The 16,129-nt window shown below is 40.3% G+C and overlaps 1 protein-coding gene across 3 annotated transcripts in view; it reads left to right on the forward strand.

Annotated features, from left to right (window-relative positions):
- Nucleotides 1-16,129, forward strand: part of TTC28 (tetratricopeptide repeat domain 28) — a 755,749-nt gene that overhangs the window by 138,445 nt on the left and 601,175 nt on the right. The gene's annotated exons all lie outside the window — the stretch shown is intronic.

A 16,129-nucleotide genomic window follows, 5' to 3' on the forward strand; every position in this document is an offset into this window, starting at 1 on the left:
AATTAATATCTGAGTTGGGCTAGTACTCTACCATTTCTCTTTTCTAGTATCTTCCCAGTGTTACATATTTTTTGTTGTTGTTAACTTTGAAATCCAATTGCCTAATTAAAAAATTCTATTGGTATTTTGTTGGGATTGCATTACATTTGTAAAACAATAAGTCATAGATCAGAGAATTGACACCTTTGTGGCATTCAGTCTTTCCGTCCAAGAAAGGACAGACTATTACATTTATTTGGTGCTTCTCAGTAGTTTTAAAAGATTTTATCATATAGATCTTGTACTTTTTCTGCTAACTTTATTCTTATTCATTTTTTTGTTGTTACTATAAAGGGGATAATTTATTCTTTTATGTGGTTTTTTTTTTTTTTTTTTTTTTTTTGAGACGGTGTCTTGCTCTGTCGCCCAGGCCAGAGTGCAGTGGCGTGATCTCGGCTCACTGCAAGCTCCACCTCCCGGGTTCACGCCATTCTCCTGCCTCAACCTCTCCTAGTAGCTGGGACTACAGGGGCCTGCCACCAAGCCAAGCTAGTTTTTTGTATATTTAGTAGAGATGAGGTTTCACCGTGGTCTCGATTTCCTGACCTCGTGATCCACCCGCCTTGGCCTCCCAAAGTGCTGGGATTACAAGCGTGAGCCACCGTGCCCGGTCTAGGTCTTATTTTTAATTTATAAAGAAAAGAGATTTAATCAGCTTGCAGTTCTGCAGGCTGTATAGGCTTCTGCTCCTGGGGAAACCTCAGGAAAACTTACAATCATGGTGGAAGGCAAAGGGGAAGCAGGCACAGTTTTCACATGGCCAGGAGGAGAGAGAGGGAGTGAAGTGGGAGGCGCTACACACTTTCAAACAACCAGATCTTGTGAGAAGTCCATCACAAGAGCGGCAAGGGGGAAGTCCATCCCCATGGTTCAGTCACCTCCCACCAGGCCCCTCCTCCAACACTGGGAATACAATTTGACATGAGATTTTGGTAGGGACACAGAGCCAAACCATATGACCCATTGACAATAGAATAGATAAACTGTGCTATATATGTATAATGGAACACAATTTAGCAATGAAGAAAACTTTATCTATCTATAAAAACATTAATGAATCTCAAAGGTATAAAATTTAGCAACAAAAAGAGTATATACTATGTAATCTCATTTAAATAAAATTCAAAAACAGGCAACATTAATTTATAGTACTAAGAATCTGTGCTGTGGTTACCTTTGGAGGAAGTAACAACAGGGACAGGAGCACAAAGTAGGCCTCTGTGTTGTTGTTAATGTTCAATATCTTGCTTTGTGTCAAAATCAAGCTGTAAAATTAATATTTATGCCCTTACAAGTCTATAAATTAGATTTAAATTAAATAAGTGAAACAAACGCCATATGGTTGCCTAAATCAACCAACCATAAAGTCATGAGTCATAAAAATTCCCAAATTACTTTTTTTTAATATACTTGGCAACAGATTTTATTAAGGGACAGTAACCATTGCATTCCTAGAGCTGTCATCTTTCTTTTTTTAATTATTATTATACTTTAAGTTCTAGGGTACATGTGCACAACGTGCAGGTTTGTTACGTATGTATACATGTGCCATGTTGGTGTGCTACACCCATGAACTCATCATTTACATTAGGTATATCTCCTAATACTATCCATGCCCCTTCCCCCCACCCCACAACATGTTCCGGTGTGTGATGTTCCCCATCCTGTGTCCAAGTGTTCTCATTGTTCAATTCCCACCTATGAGTGAGAACATGCGGTGTTTGGTTTTCTGTCTTTGCGATAGTTTGCTCAGAATGATGGTTTCCAGCTTCATCCATGTCCCTGCAAAGGACATGAACTCATCTTTTTTATGGCTACATAGTATTCCATGGTGTATATGTGCCACATTTTCTTAATCGAGTCTATCATTGATGGACATTTGGGTTGGTTCCAAGTCTTTGCTATTGTGAATAGTGCCGTAATAAACATACGTGTGCATGTGTCATTATAGCAGCATGATTTATAATCCTTTGGGTATACCCAGTATATATATATCGGTATATACCCAGTATATATATCCTTTGGGTATACCCAGTAATGGGATGGCTGGTTCAAATGATATTTCTAGTTATAGGTCTTTGAGGAATCGCCACACTGTCTTCCACAATGGTTGAACTAGTTTACAGTCCCACCAACAGTGTAAAAGTGTTCCTGTTTCTCCACATCCTCTCCAGCACCTGTTGTTTCCTGACTTTCCTGAATGATCGCCATTCTAAATGGTGTGAGATGGTATTGCATTGTGGTTTTGATTTGCATTTCTCTGATGGCCAGTGATGATAAGCATTTTTTCATGTGTCTGTTGGCTGCATAAATGTCTTCTTTTGAGAAGTGTGTGTTCATATCCTTCACCCACTTTTTGATGGGGTTGTTTGATTTTTTTCTGGATATTAGCCCTGTGTCAGATGGGTAGATTGCAAAAATTTTCTCCCATTCTATAGGTTGCCTGTTTACTCTGATGGTAGTTTCTTTTGCTATGCAGAAGCTCTTTACTTTAGTTAGATCCCATTTGTCAATTTTGGCTTTGGTTGCCATTGCTTTTGGTGTTTTAGTCATGAAGTCCTTGCCCATACCTATGTCCTGAATGGTATTGCCTAGGTTTTCTTCTAGGGTTTTTATGGTTTTAGGTCTAACATGTAAGTCTTTAATCCATCTTGAATTAGTTTTTGTATAAGGTGTAAGGAGGGGATCCAGTTTTAGCTTTCTGCATATGGCTAGCCAGTTTTCCCAGCACCGTTTATTAAATAGGGAATCCTTTCCCCATTTCTTGTTTTTGTCAGGTTTGTCAAAGAGCAGATGGTTGTTTTAGTACCAGCACCATGCTGTTTTGGTTACTGTAGCCTTGTAGTATAGTTTGAAGTCAGGTAGCTTGATGCCTCCAGCTTTATTCTTTTGGCTTAGGATTGTCTTGGCAATGAAGGCTCTGTTTGGTTCCAGATGAGCTTTAAAGAAGTTTTTTTCCAATTCTGTGAAGAAAGTCATTGGTAGCTTGATGGGGATGGCATTGAATCTATAAATTACCTTGGGCAATATGGCCATTTTCACAATATTGATTCTTCCTATCCATGAGCATGGAATGTTCTTCCATTTGTTTGTGTCCTCTTTTATTTCGTTGAGCAGTGGTTTGTAGTTCTCCTTGAAGAGGTCCTTCACATCCCTTGTAAGTTGGATTCCTAGGTATTTTATTCTCTTTGAAGCAATTGTGAATGGGAGTTCACTCATGATTTGGCTCTCTGTTTGTCTGTTATTGGTGTATAGGAATGCTTGTGATTTTTGCACATTGATTTTGTATCCTGAGACTTTGCTGAAGCTGCTTATCAGCTTAAGGAGATTTTGGGCTGAGATGATGGGGTTTTCTAAATATACAACCATGTCATCTGCAAATAGGGACAATTTGACTGCTTCTTTTCCTAATCGAATACCCTTTATTTCTTTCTCCTGCCTGATTGCCCTGGCCAGAACTTCCAACACTATGTTGAATAGGAGTGGTGAGAGAGGGCATCCCTGTCTTGTGCCAGTTTTCAAAGGCAATGCTTCCAGTTTTTGCCCATTCAGTATGACATTGGCTGTGGGTTGTCGTAAATAGTTCTTATGATTTTGAGATACGTCCCATCAATACCTAGTTTTTTGAGAGTTTTTAGCATGAAGGCTGTTGAATTTTGTCAAAAGCCTTTTCTGCATCTATTGAGATAATCATGTGGTTTTTGTCTTTGATTCTGTTTATATGCTGGATTACATTTATTGATTTGCATATGTTGAACGAGCCTTGCATCCCAGGGATGAAGCCAACTTGATCGTGGTGGATAAGCCTTTTGATGTGCTGCTGGATTCGGTTTGCCAGTATTTTATTGAGGATTTTTGCGTCAATGTTCATCAGGGATATTTGTCTAAAATTCTCTTTTTTGGTTGTGTCTCTGCCAGGCTTTGGTATTAGGATGATGCTGGCCTCATAAAATGAGTTAGGGAGGATTCCCTCTTTTTCTATTGATTGGAATAGTTTCAGAAGGAATGGTACCAGCTCCTCTTTGTACCTCTGGTAGAATTCGGCTGTGAACCCATCTGATCCTGGACTTTTTTTGGTTGGTAAGCTATTAATTATTGCCTCAATTTCAGAGCCTGTTATTGGTGTATTCAGGGATTCAACTTCTTCCTGGTTTAGTCTTGGGAAGGTGTATGTGTCCAGGAATGTATCCATTTCTTCTAGACTTTTTAGTTGATTTGCATAGAGGTGTTTATAGTATTCTCTGATGGTAGTTTGTATTTCTGTGGGATCGGTGGTGTTATCCCCTTTATCATTTTTTATTGCGTCTGTTTGATTCTTCTCTCTTTTCTTCTTTATTAGTCTTGCTAGTGGTCTATCAATTTTGTTGATCTTTTCAGAAAACCAGCTCCTCCATTTGATTTTTTGAAGGGTTTTTTGTGTCTCTATCTCCTTCAGTTCTGCTCTGACCTTAGTTCTTTCTTGCCTTCTGCTAGCTTTTGAATGTGTTTGCTCTCGCTTCTCTAGTTCTTTTAATTGTAATGTTCGGGTGTCAATTTTAGATCTTTCCTGCTTTCTCTTGTGGGCATTTAGTGCTATAAATTTCCCTCTACACACTGCTTTAAATGTGTCCCAGAGATTCTGGTAGGTTGTGTCTTTGTTCTCATTGGTTTCAAAGAACATCTTTATTTCTGCCTTCATTTCTTTATGTATGTACCCAGTAGTCATTCAGGAGCAGGTTGTTCAGTTTCCATGTAGTTGAGTGGTTTCGAATGAGTTTCTTAATCCAGAGTTCCAGTTTGATTGCACTGTGGTCTGAGAGTTTGTTATAATTTCTCTTCTTTTACCTTTGCTGAGGAGTGCTTTACATCCAACTATGTGGTCAATTTTGGAATAAGTGTGATGTGGTGCTGAGAAAAATGTATATTCTGTTGATTTGGGGTGGAGAGTTCTGTAGCTGTCTATTAGATCCACTTGGTGCAGAGCTGAGTTCAGTTCCTGGATATCCTTTTAAACTTTCTGTCTTGTTGATCTGTCTAATGTTGACAGTGGGGTGTTAAAGTCTCCCATTATTCTCGTGTGGGAGTCTAAGTCTCTTTCTAGGTCTCTAAGGACTTGCTTTATGAATTTGGGTGCTCCTGTACTGGGTGCATATATATTTAGGATAGTTAGTTCTTCTTGTTGAATTGATCCCTTTACCATTATGTAATGGCCTTCTTTGTCTCTTTTGATCTTTGTTGATTTAAAGTTTGTTTTATCAGAGACTAGGATTGCAACCCCTGCTTTTTGTTCTTTTCCATTTGCTTGGTAGATCTTCCTCCATCCCTTTATTTTGAGTCTATGTGTGTCTCTGCACGTGAGATGGGTTTCCTGAATACAGCACACTGATGGATCTTGACTTTTTATCCAATTTGCCAGTCTGTGTCTTTTAATTGGAGGATTTAGCCCACTTACCTTTAAGGTTAATATTGTTATGTGTAAATTTGATCCTGTCATTATGATGTTAGTTGGTTATTTTGCTCATTACTTGATGCAGTTTCTTCCTAGCATTGATGGTCTTTACAGTTTGGCATGTTTTTGCAGTGGCTGGTACTGGTTGTTCCTTTCCATGTGTAGTGTTTCTTCCAGGAGCTCTTGTAAGGCAGGCCTGGTGGTGACAAAATCTCTCAGCATTTGCTTGTCTGTAAAGAATTTTATTTCTCCTTCACTTATGAAGCTTAGTTTGGCTGGATATGAAATTCTGGTTTGAAAATTCCTTTCTTTAAGAATGTTGAATATTGGCCCCCACTCTCTTCTGGCTTGTACATTTTCTGCCGAGAGATCAGCTGTTAGTCTGATGGACTTCCCTTTGTGGGCAACCCGACCTTTCTCTCTGGCTGCCCTCAATATTTTTTCCTTTATTTCAACTTTGGTGAATCTGACAATTATGTGTCTTGGAGTTGCTCTCTTGAGGAGTATCTTTGTGGCGTTCTCTGTATTTCCTGAATTTGAATGTTGGCATGCCTTGCTAGGCTGGGGAAGTTTTCCTGGATAATATCCTGAGAGTGTTTTCCAACTTGGTTCCATTCTCCCCATGACTTTCAGGCACACCAATGAGACGTAAATTTGGTCTTTTCACATAGTCAGTCCCATATTTCTTGGAGGCTCTGTTTGTTTCTTTTTACTCTTTTTTCTCTAAACTTCTCTTCTTGCTTCATTTCATTCATTTGATCTCCAATCACTGATACGCTTTCTTCTACTTGATCGAATTGGCTGCTGAAGCTTATGCATGTGTCACGTAGTTCTCATGCCATGGTTTTCAGCTCCATCAGGTCATTTAACGTCTTCTCTACGCTGTTTATTCTAGTTAGCCATTCTTCCAATCTTTTTGCAAGGTTTTTAGCTTCTTCGCAATGGTTTCGAACATCCTCCTTTAGCTCGGAGAAGTTTGTTACTACCTATTGTCTGAAGCCTTCTTCTCTCAACCGTCAAAGTCATTCTTCGTTCAGCTTTGTTCCGTTGCTGGCGAGGAGCTTCGTTCCTTTGGAGGAGAAGAGGTGCTCTGAGTTTTAGAATTTTTCAGCTTTTCTGCTCTGGTTTCTCCCCATTTTTGTGGTTTTATCTACCTTTGGTCTTTGATGATGGTGATGTACAGATGGGGTTTTGGTGTGGATGTCCTTTCTGTTTGTTAGTTTTCCTTCTAACAGTCAGGACCCTCAGCTGAAGGTCTGCTGGAGTTTGCTGGAGTCCACTCCAGACCCTGTTTGCCTGAGTATCACCAGCAGAGGCTGCAGAACAGCAAATATTGCAGAATGGCAAATGTTGCTGCCTGATCCTTCCTCTGGAAGCTTCGTCTCATGGGGGCACCTGGCTGTATGAGGTGTCAGTTGGCCCCTACTGGCAGGTATCTCCCAATTAGGCTACTCAGAGGTTAGGAACCCACTTGAGGCAGTCTGTGTGTTCTCAGATCTCAAACTCCGTGCTGGGAGAACCACTATTCTCTTCAAAGCTGTCAGACAGGGACGTTTAAGTCTGCAGAAGTTTCTGCTGCCTTTTGTTCAGCTATTCCCTGCCCTCAAAGGTGGAGTCTACAGAGGCAGGCAGGCCTCTTTGAGCTGTGGTGGGCTCCACCCAGTTTGAGCTTCCAGGCTGCTTTGTTTACCTACTCAAGCCTCAGCAATGGTGGACGCCCCTCCCCCAGCCTCGCTGCTGCCTTGCAGTTCGATCTCAGACTGCTGTGCTAGCAGTGAGCGAGGCTCTGTGGGCATGGGACCATCCGAGCCAGGCATGAGATATAATCTCCTGGCGTGCCATTTGCTAAGACTGTTGGAAATGTGCAGTATTAGGGTGGGAGTGTCCCGATTTTCCAGGTACCGTCTGTCGTGGCTTCCCTTGGCTAGGAAAGGGAATTCTCCAACCCCTTGTGCTTCCTGGGTGAGGCGATGCCCCGCCCTGCTTTGGCTCACACTCCGTGGGCTGCACCCACTGTCCGACAAGCCCCGGTGAGATGAACCTGGTACCTCAGTTGGAAATGCAGAAATCACCCATCTGTGTCGCTCACACTGGGGGCTGTAGACTGGAGTTGTTCCTATTTGGCAATCTTGGAACCTCCCTGTTCTTTTATGTCTTCTAAATAGTTGTTTGTATGTCTGAAGTCCATTTGTTTTTCATATTAATTTTATTGCCTTTAAAAACAGTCATCTAGTTAATTTCTTTGTGTTTTCCAGGAATTCAGTCTTACTATTTGCAAATATAATTTTACTTCCTCTGTCTCAGTTTTCATTCTTTTCTTTTCCTTTTTTTTTTTTTTTGAGATTGCTCTGTTGCCCAATCTGGGATGCAGTGGTGTGATCTCAGTTCACTGTAACCTCCGCTTCTTGGGTTCAAGCAGTTCTCGTGCCTCGGCTTCCCAAGTAGCTTGGACTACAAGTGCATGCCACCATGCCTGGCTAATTTGTTTTTTTGTAGTTTTATTAGAGATGGGGTTTTGTCATGTTGGTCAGGCTGGTCCAGAGCTCCTAACCTCCGGTGATTCACCCATCTTGGCCTCCCAAAGTGCTGGGATTACAGCCATGAGCCACTGGGTTTTTAAGCTGACTTACTTGCAAAAGCTATTCAAGGGATTACTATATGCATCCTTAATGATCTACAAAGAAGTAATATGGAACCACTTCAAGTAAAAGATAAGAACTTTGCAACAGTATTGTTTCATTTACTACCCCTTATCCTTTGTGGTATTACTGTCATATATATTACATCATAATTATAAACTCCATAATAGTGTTTTAATTTTTTGGTTTAAGCATTCATATATCCTTTATGAAACTGAAGAAAAGATAATCGTTTTAAAAATATTTACTCACAAATGTCTCATTTCCTGTGCTTGTCATTCTATCCTATTGCTATGGTTTGAATGTGCCCCCCAAATTTCATGTGTTGGAAATACAATCCTAAATTGATATGTTGTAATTAGGATTAGATAAGGTTGTCAAGGTGGGGCCTCCCATGATGGGGCTGTTTGCTTTATAAGAAGAGGAAAAGAGACCTGAGCTTACATGCACACTTGCTCTGTCTTGCTATATGATGCCTCCTGCTATGTCATGGTGGTGGCGGCTCATGCCTGTAAACCTTGGGAGGTCAAGGTGGGAGGATCACTTGAGGCTGGGAGTTCAAGACCAGTCTGGGCAACATGGTGAGACCCCATCTCTACAAAAAATAAAATTACCTGGATGTGGTGGCATGTGCCTGTAGTCCCAGCTACTCAAGAGGTTGAGGTGGGAGGATCACTTGATCCCAGGAGGTCAAGGCTGCAGTGAGCTGCTGCACTTTAGCCTGGGCAACATAGCAAAACCCTGTCTCAAAAAAATATTTAGTATATTATGTAAGTGTGTCTGTAACATTTAAGAAAATTCTCTAGGGCACCCTAAAGCTTAGGGAGAGTACCCAGGAAAGAGTGCCCCTTCCCCAACATCTGAAACCTTGCTGGAGAAGATGTAGTCCATTTGATGGCAGAGAAGTTTCTGGTATGCAGTAGCTAGGCAAGCTTGAAGCAACTCTCTCGGGCACAGGCAAACTTCAGCTCGTGACTGACATGGGAGTGCAGAGGAGGAGGAGGCATTAATGCATGCAGGAGGCCTGGAGTATGTGGTGTTCATTTTGGTATGGCTGTGGCATCAGGAAGTTTGAAGGAGACAAACTTTTGGGGGAAGGAGTGAGTAGAGGGAGTTGGGGCACCAGTGTGGGCAGGAATCCTGAAATGTGCAGTATCTGTATTGAGTGAGCCATAGGGAGGTGATCATCAGGCTGAGCTGCGGTTGTGAATTTGCTGATAGACTATATGTTCTCAGCACTTGGCTGGGGCAGAGTGCCACTGGTGTCCTCATATTTACACTACTGATTCCCTGTGCAACAGGTAGAAAACCTAGAATATGCTGGGTGCAGTGGCTCATGCCTGTAATCTCAGCAGTTTGGGGGGCTGAGGCGGGTGGATCACCTGAGGTCAGGAGCTCAAGACCAGTCTGACCAACATGGTGAAACCCTGTCTCTACTAAAAAATACAAAAATTAGCCAGGAATGGTGGCAGGTGCTTGAATCCCAACTACTTGGGAGGCTGAGGCAGGAGAATCACCTGTACTTGGGAGGCGGAGGTTGCAGTGAGCCGAGGTGGTGCCATAGCACTCCAGCCTGGGCAACAGAGCAAGACTCCATCTCAAAAAAAAAAATAAAAAAAAACAAAACAAAAAACAGATTAGCTTCTTCCTCTCTCCTGTAGTGATCCTTCAGCGTCCTCTATGAAGAAAGCTCAATACCATGTTCATTGTATAGAGGATTGCAGAGCAGATATTGAAGGGTGGGTTTGGAACAGACCCTTCATGCTCTAACTCCTCAGGCCTGTAAGACTATGGCGTTCTACTTGGGTTCTAGCTGCCCTTCACTGTATGGACTGGGTGTGTTCTCAAATAGCTGTATACATGCTTTTCTTGCCCACTGCATTTCTCTTCTTTCAAGATTTGACACTTCTGTTTTCTGTCTGATTTTGGTTATTCTTTGCCTTCAAATAGTTATTTTTTAATACTTTGTTCAGCATTTGTAATGTTTATCTTTGGGAAGATCTTTATAAGCTACTGTACCATTATTGGAAGTGGAAACTGCATTTTACTATCAAAAGAATTTAAAGCTGTGAAAGATGTTGTTAGAATAATTATATCTAAGAAATATTGAACATTTATACATCAAATGAGATAGTTTGTCTTATTTCAGCTTTAAGACTAGATACTTATTATTCTTAGTAGTTTTATAGATGAGAATATTGAAGTTCGAAGAGGTTCTTATTTTATTAGGACATACAGCAGAGCTAGTATTTGATTGCAAATGTTTCCCACTCCACAGCCCCGTCCCGTACTTACAGACATGGTACTAAGCACAACTTTGTTGATAGTGTTACTATAATTGTTTTGGCTTGTTCATTAGAATTCTAGAATTCTAGTTCTTTAAGTGCAGAAGTGGTGTGCCATCTCATTTTTGTGATGAATTCATATGATACTTGGAAAATAGTAGATACTATAGAGAGTGTTTGTTAAAATGGGTTTATTTCCATCTAAAAAGCCATATAAATAGTTTTAAGTCCTGTTACTTATGGAGTTACTAAATAATAGTGCTTTTGGGTTTTTAATAGGTCAGTTGATTCTTAAATATATTTTGTTAGTTTTCAGACTTTTCTCATGTTTGCATAGGGTTTAATTTTCAGAATACAAGAATGAATTTTATTATATTTGTGGCACCTGCACAGACTCCATTTTGTAGTATTTATGTCCTATTTTTAGGAAGCCTCATGGAGTATAGATAATCAGGCTATTTAAACAAACATATTTATAAAAGAAAAAACAAAGTTCTCTTAAGTTTAAAAATTTTCACCTTTCCCTAGAGTGATCTTAATTTCAGTCATCTAGTTTAAAAAGACGTGAGTGTTTCTGCCTGAAAGACTTGTACTAGGGAATAACTAATGAAAACAAAACTTAGGAGGCTGGATGAGGTGGCTCACACCTGTAATCCCAGCACTTTGAGAAGCGGAAGCAGTTGGATCCATTTGAGCTCAGGTGTTTGAGACTAGCCTGGGCAACATGGTGAAAACCTGTCTCCACAAAAAAATACAAAAGTTAGCCAGATGTGGTAATGTGCACCTGTGGTCCTAGCTACTCGAGAGGCTGAGGTAGGAGGATTAGTTGAGCCTGGGAGGTCGAGGTACATACAGTGAGCCATGATTGCACCGCTGCACTCCAGCCTGGGTGACAGAGTGAGACCCGTCTCAAAAAAACAAAAACCAAAACCCAAACTTTGGATTAGAAGAAATTTTTAATAATGGCACATTTTAGTTATAGATCATTTTAAAGATATACTAAGTATGAAGAAAAATCACAATTCATATAACCCCAGCAGTAAGCCCAATGAACTTTTTTTCTATCAATAATAAGTCTTGAACACATTTTATGGTTATTGAAATTAACAAAATATGATTTGGAATAATTCATTATTGCATGAATCTTTGCCTGTGATTATTTCTTACCTAGACTTAGAATTACATGGTTAAAGAATAGTATGATTTTCGTGGTCAATGATATGTAATTCCAAATTGCCCTCCAAAAGTATATATATGAATTTATATTTTCATCACCAACATACGAGAGTGCCTGTTTTACTGTGCATTTGACAATGCTGGAATTTATAATTTTAAAAACTTCCTATTTTTATGAGGTAAATAATGGTTTCTTTGTCAATTTGTATTTCTTTGATTTGTTTTGAGGGTGACATTTTGCATATATTTGTTGGATACCATTAATTTTTTTAAATACTTTTTTTGTATTTTTGGTAGAGACAGGGTTTCACCATTTTGCCAAGGTTTGTCTTGAACTCCTGAGCTCAAGTGATTCTCCCGCCTTAGCCTCCCAAAGTGCTGGGATTACAGGCATGAGCCATTGTGCCTGTCTGGATACTGTTAATTTTTTTTTTTTTTTTTGAGCTGGAGTCTGGCTCTGTTGCCCAGGCTGGAGTGCAGTGGCGCGATCTCGGCTCACTGCAAGCTCCGCCTCCCAGGTTCACGCCATTCTCCTGCCTCAGCCTCCCAAGTAGCTGGGACTACGGACGCCCACCACCATGCCCGGCCAATTTGTTTTTGTATGTTTGGTAGAGACGGGGTTTCACCGTGTTAGTCAGGATGGTCTCGATCTCCTGACCTGGTGATCTGCCCATCTCGGCCTCCCAAAGTGCTGGGATCGTTAATTTTTTGAGCATAATTACCTATTTATATTCACTCATCACCCTTCAAAAAAAGATTTTTAAAAAATTCAAACAGACTATTAAAAATAGTTTTTAATAGAAGTAAATTTTGGTAAAATCGTGAATTACTCAGAATTTGCCTTTTCACAGTCTTCCTCCTTCAGAGTTTCCTACTAAGTACTGCTTTGCCTTCATGTAAGTTTTAAGGGGGCAGAAGAAAAGAGGGAGAAAGGAGGAAAAGGGATTGAAAGGAGGAAAAGGAAGAAAAATATGAGATTATCAATGTGAAGCTCTTAGTACTGTGCTTGGCATTTATTAAGAATTTTATAAAATGTATTATTATTGCCACTGCTATTATTATTAACATTAAAACATACCTGTTTTCATTGGATTTCTTTAGGACCTGACTTTTAAAGATCTTAAGCTATTTAGATTCTGGAGTCAGGCTCTACTATGTTCTTTGCTAACTGTGTGTACATGAAAAAATAACTTTATCTTTCTGAGAGTCTGTGTCCTTGTTTATAAAATTGAAATGATGATGCATCTCTCTCACTGGGCTATTTTGAGGCTTGTTGAGACAATATATAAAAAGGGCCAAGCACATGGAAGGCTCTCAGATACTGATTTTTTCCTCGTCTCCACCTCCCTTGACATCCCTTTGAAAGCCTGAGAGAGCAGACTAGAGCTCTGACTGGTTAAGGTGCCTCAACGGTGGATCCCCATGACTGCCCAGAGTGAGTATGGGAGATCTTAGTCCAGCCCTACCCCCATTTGTTTAATAACTTAATTTATCATATGGATGTATATAGACTTAGAATTGTGATATCCTTTTGCTGAGTTAACTTATAGAATTATTCTGAAATACTATTATCACTGTGACTATTATTCTTATTATTATTCTTAATTATTTCTATTAAATTATTGCTCTGACTATGAATGTCTGCCTAGTAATGCTGCTTTTGTTAAAGTTTAATACTGATGTAGCTATGCCAGCTTTCTTTTGGTTTGTGTTTACATGTTACATCTTTTGCTATTTTTTCACTTTTGATCTCTCTGTGTCTTTATATTTAAAGTATATCTCTTATAAGTCACATATTGGGTTTTGTTTTACTTTTTTTCAATAACAGCTTTGTTCAGATATAATTCACATACCATAAAGTCTACCCTTATAAAGTACATACTTAAGTGATTTTTTTATGTATTCATGGAGTTTTGCATGCATCACCACTATCTAATTCCAGAAGATTTTTATCATTCCAAAAAGAAACCTTTACCCATTAACGATCACTCTCCATTCTCCCTCTCCCCTGCCTTTACCTTCCAGCCTCTAACAACCACTAATCTACTTTCTGTCTTTGTGGATTTGCCTATTCTGGACTTTTTACATAAATATAATCATACAATATCTGGGGTTTTGTACCTAGTTTTCTTTTACTTAGATTGTTTTTCAGGTTCATCCATATGGTAGTGTGTATTAGTACTTCATGCCTTTTTTAGTATTTTATTCTTGCTGTGCTTCAGTTCATTATTGTCCATTGACCTGCTTTTTATTTCATCACTAATCTGTTGTTAAACCCATCTGTTGAGTTCAAATCTCAGTAGTTGTTTTTCAGTTCTATTATTTACAATTTTAATCCTCTACTGCAATTTTCAGTCTTTCAGTATTTTCTTTGTCTCAGGTTTTTTTTTTTTTTTTTTTTTTTTTTTTTTTTGAGACGGAGTTTCACACTTGTTGCCCAGGCTGGAGTGCAATGGCACGATCTTGGCTCACTGCAACCTCCACCTCCTGGGTCCAAGAGATTCTCCTGCCTCAGCCTCCTGAGTAGCTGAGATTACAGGCGCTCGCCACCACGCCCAGCTAATTTTTCGTATTTTTAGTAGAGACAGGGTTTCATCATGTTGGCCAGGCTGGTCTCAAACTCCTGACTCTGGTAATCCACTTACCTTGGCCTCCCAAAGTGTTGGGATTACAGGCGTGAGCCACCGCGCCCAGCCTCTCCGTTTTCTTAAACGTATTAATCATGGTACTATGAAAGTTCTTATTTACTAACTCTACTTTTTTAGTTACCTGTGATTCTCTTGTTTTTTTCTCGTAGTTGTCTGTCATATTATTCTCTTTCTTGGCATATCTTACAGAAATATAGACATTGTGTATAAAAGCTCTGGAGTTACAGACAGTGTTATCTTCTAGAGAAGTCCACTTTTTTCCTTCTACTAGGCAGATTGTTGGGTGGATCACTTCAATCCAGTCAGAGCCTTGAGCTAAGGACTAGCTTGTAGAGCTTTTCATAAAGAGCTCTGGGTGTTCACCAGGGCTCTTAGCCCTAATGGGTTCTGAATTCCAGTTCCCGTCTCCTCAGCATTATGAGGCTGCTGAAAATGTCTTGCTTTTCAAAGATTTCCTGCTCAGCCTCCTATCCTGCACGATTTGACAGATATCTTGTGGGAAAAGCTGGCTGTATGTCAGGCTTTGTTCTTTACCTCTCTCTACTCTCTGGGATCTTGGCCCCTCAAGTTTCTAATTTTGTCTTACTATCCCCAAGAGACAACCAAAGCTCTGCTTATTTTATGTTTTCCAGAAGCAATCTTATGGCTGGGGGAGAGCCTAGATGGATTCTCAGCCTCTTGACCTTTTCCCAGAATCAGCAATGCCCCAAGAGAAAGAGGAGCAGCAGAATATCTGCTCAGCTCTTTTGTTTTCTCCTCTCTGGAATCTTGGCTTTTCTAATCGTAGCTGCTTAATCAGCTCTTTCTAACACCTTTACACAGATAGGCTTTTTTTTTTTTTTTTTTTTTTAATGTAATAGATAGGGTCTCTGTCACCCAGACTGAAGTGCAGAGGCTTGGTCACGGCTCATCATAACCTCAAAGTCCTGGGCTTAAGCGATTCTCTTGCCTTGGCCTCCTAGTAGCTGGAACTGCGGGTGTACACTACCATGTCCAGTTAATTTTTTTTAATCTTTTTTTTTTTTTTTTTTTGGTAGAGATAGGATCTTGCTATGTTGTGCAGGTTGGTCCTGGACTCCTGGCCTCAAGCTATCCTCTCGCCTTAGCCTCCCAAATCCCTGGATTATAGGCATGAGCCACTGCCCCTGGCCTCAACATAGTTTTAAAATATATATTATTTGGATTTTTGGAGGAATTTGTTTTGTTTTGTTCGAGATAGAGTCTTGCTCTGTCGCCCAGGCTGGAGTGCAGCGGCACATTTTGGTTCACTGCAACCTCCGCCTCCCAGGTTCAAGTGATTTTCCTGCCTCAGGCTCCCAAGTAGCTGGGACTACAGGCGCATGCCACTATGCCTGGCTAATTTTTGTATTTTTAGTAGAGACGGAGTTTTACCATGTTGGCCAGGCTGGTCTTGAAATCCTGACTTCAAGTGATCTGCCCTCCTTGGCCTCCCAAACTGCTGGGATTACAAGCTTGTGCTACCTTGCCAGGCCCTGTTTTGTTTTTTAGATATGGTCTTACTCTGTTGCCCAGGCTGGAATGCAGTGGTGTGATCATATCTCACTGCAGCCTCAAACTCCTGGGCTTAAGCAATCCTCTCACTTTAGCCACCTGAGTAGCAGGGACCACAGGCACATGCCACCACGCCTGGCTGATTTTTTATTTGTTCATTTACTTTTTGTAGAGACAAGGTCTCATGATGGTGCCCAGGCTGTGGAGGATAGTTTTGATAGGTGAGTTGGTCTGCCACAAATGATTCTATCCTACCTGAACTCAGTAGTTTGACCTAACTAGATGATCTTGCTGCTTTTGCCTTTGAGTGAGTTGAGTATTGGTCAGAGGAACTCACTAGATTTTATAGCTTATTCATACATATGCAGTTGATCTCTAGTTATTCACTGTAAAAGGGGACAG

The sequence above is a fragment of the Symphalangus syndactylus genome, chromosome 18, assembly GCF_028878055.3.
Source record: "Symphalangus syndactylus isolate Jambi chromosome 18, NHGRI_mSymSyn1-v2.1_pri, whole genome shotgun sequence".
Classification (NCBI taxonomy): Eukaryota; Metazoa; Chordata; class Mammalia; order Primates; family Hylobatidae; genus Symphalangus; species Symphalangus syndactylus.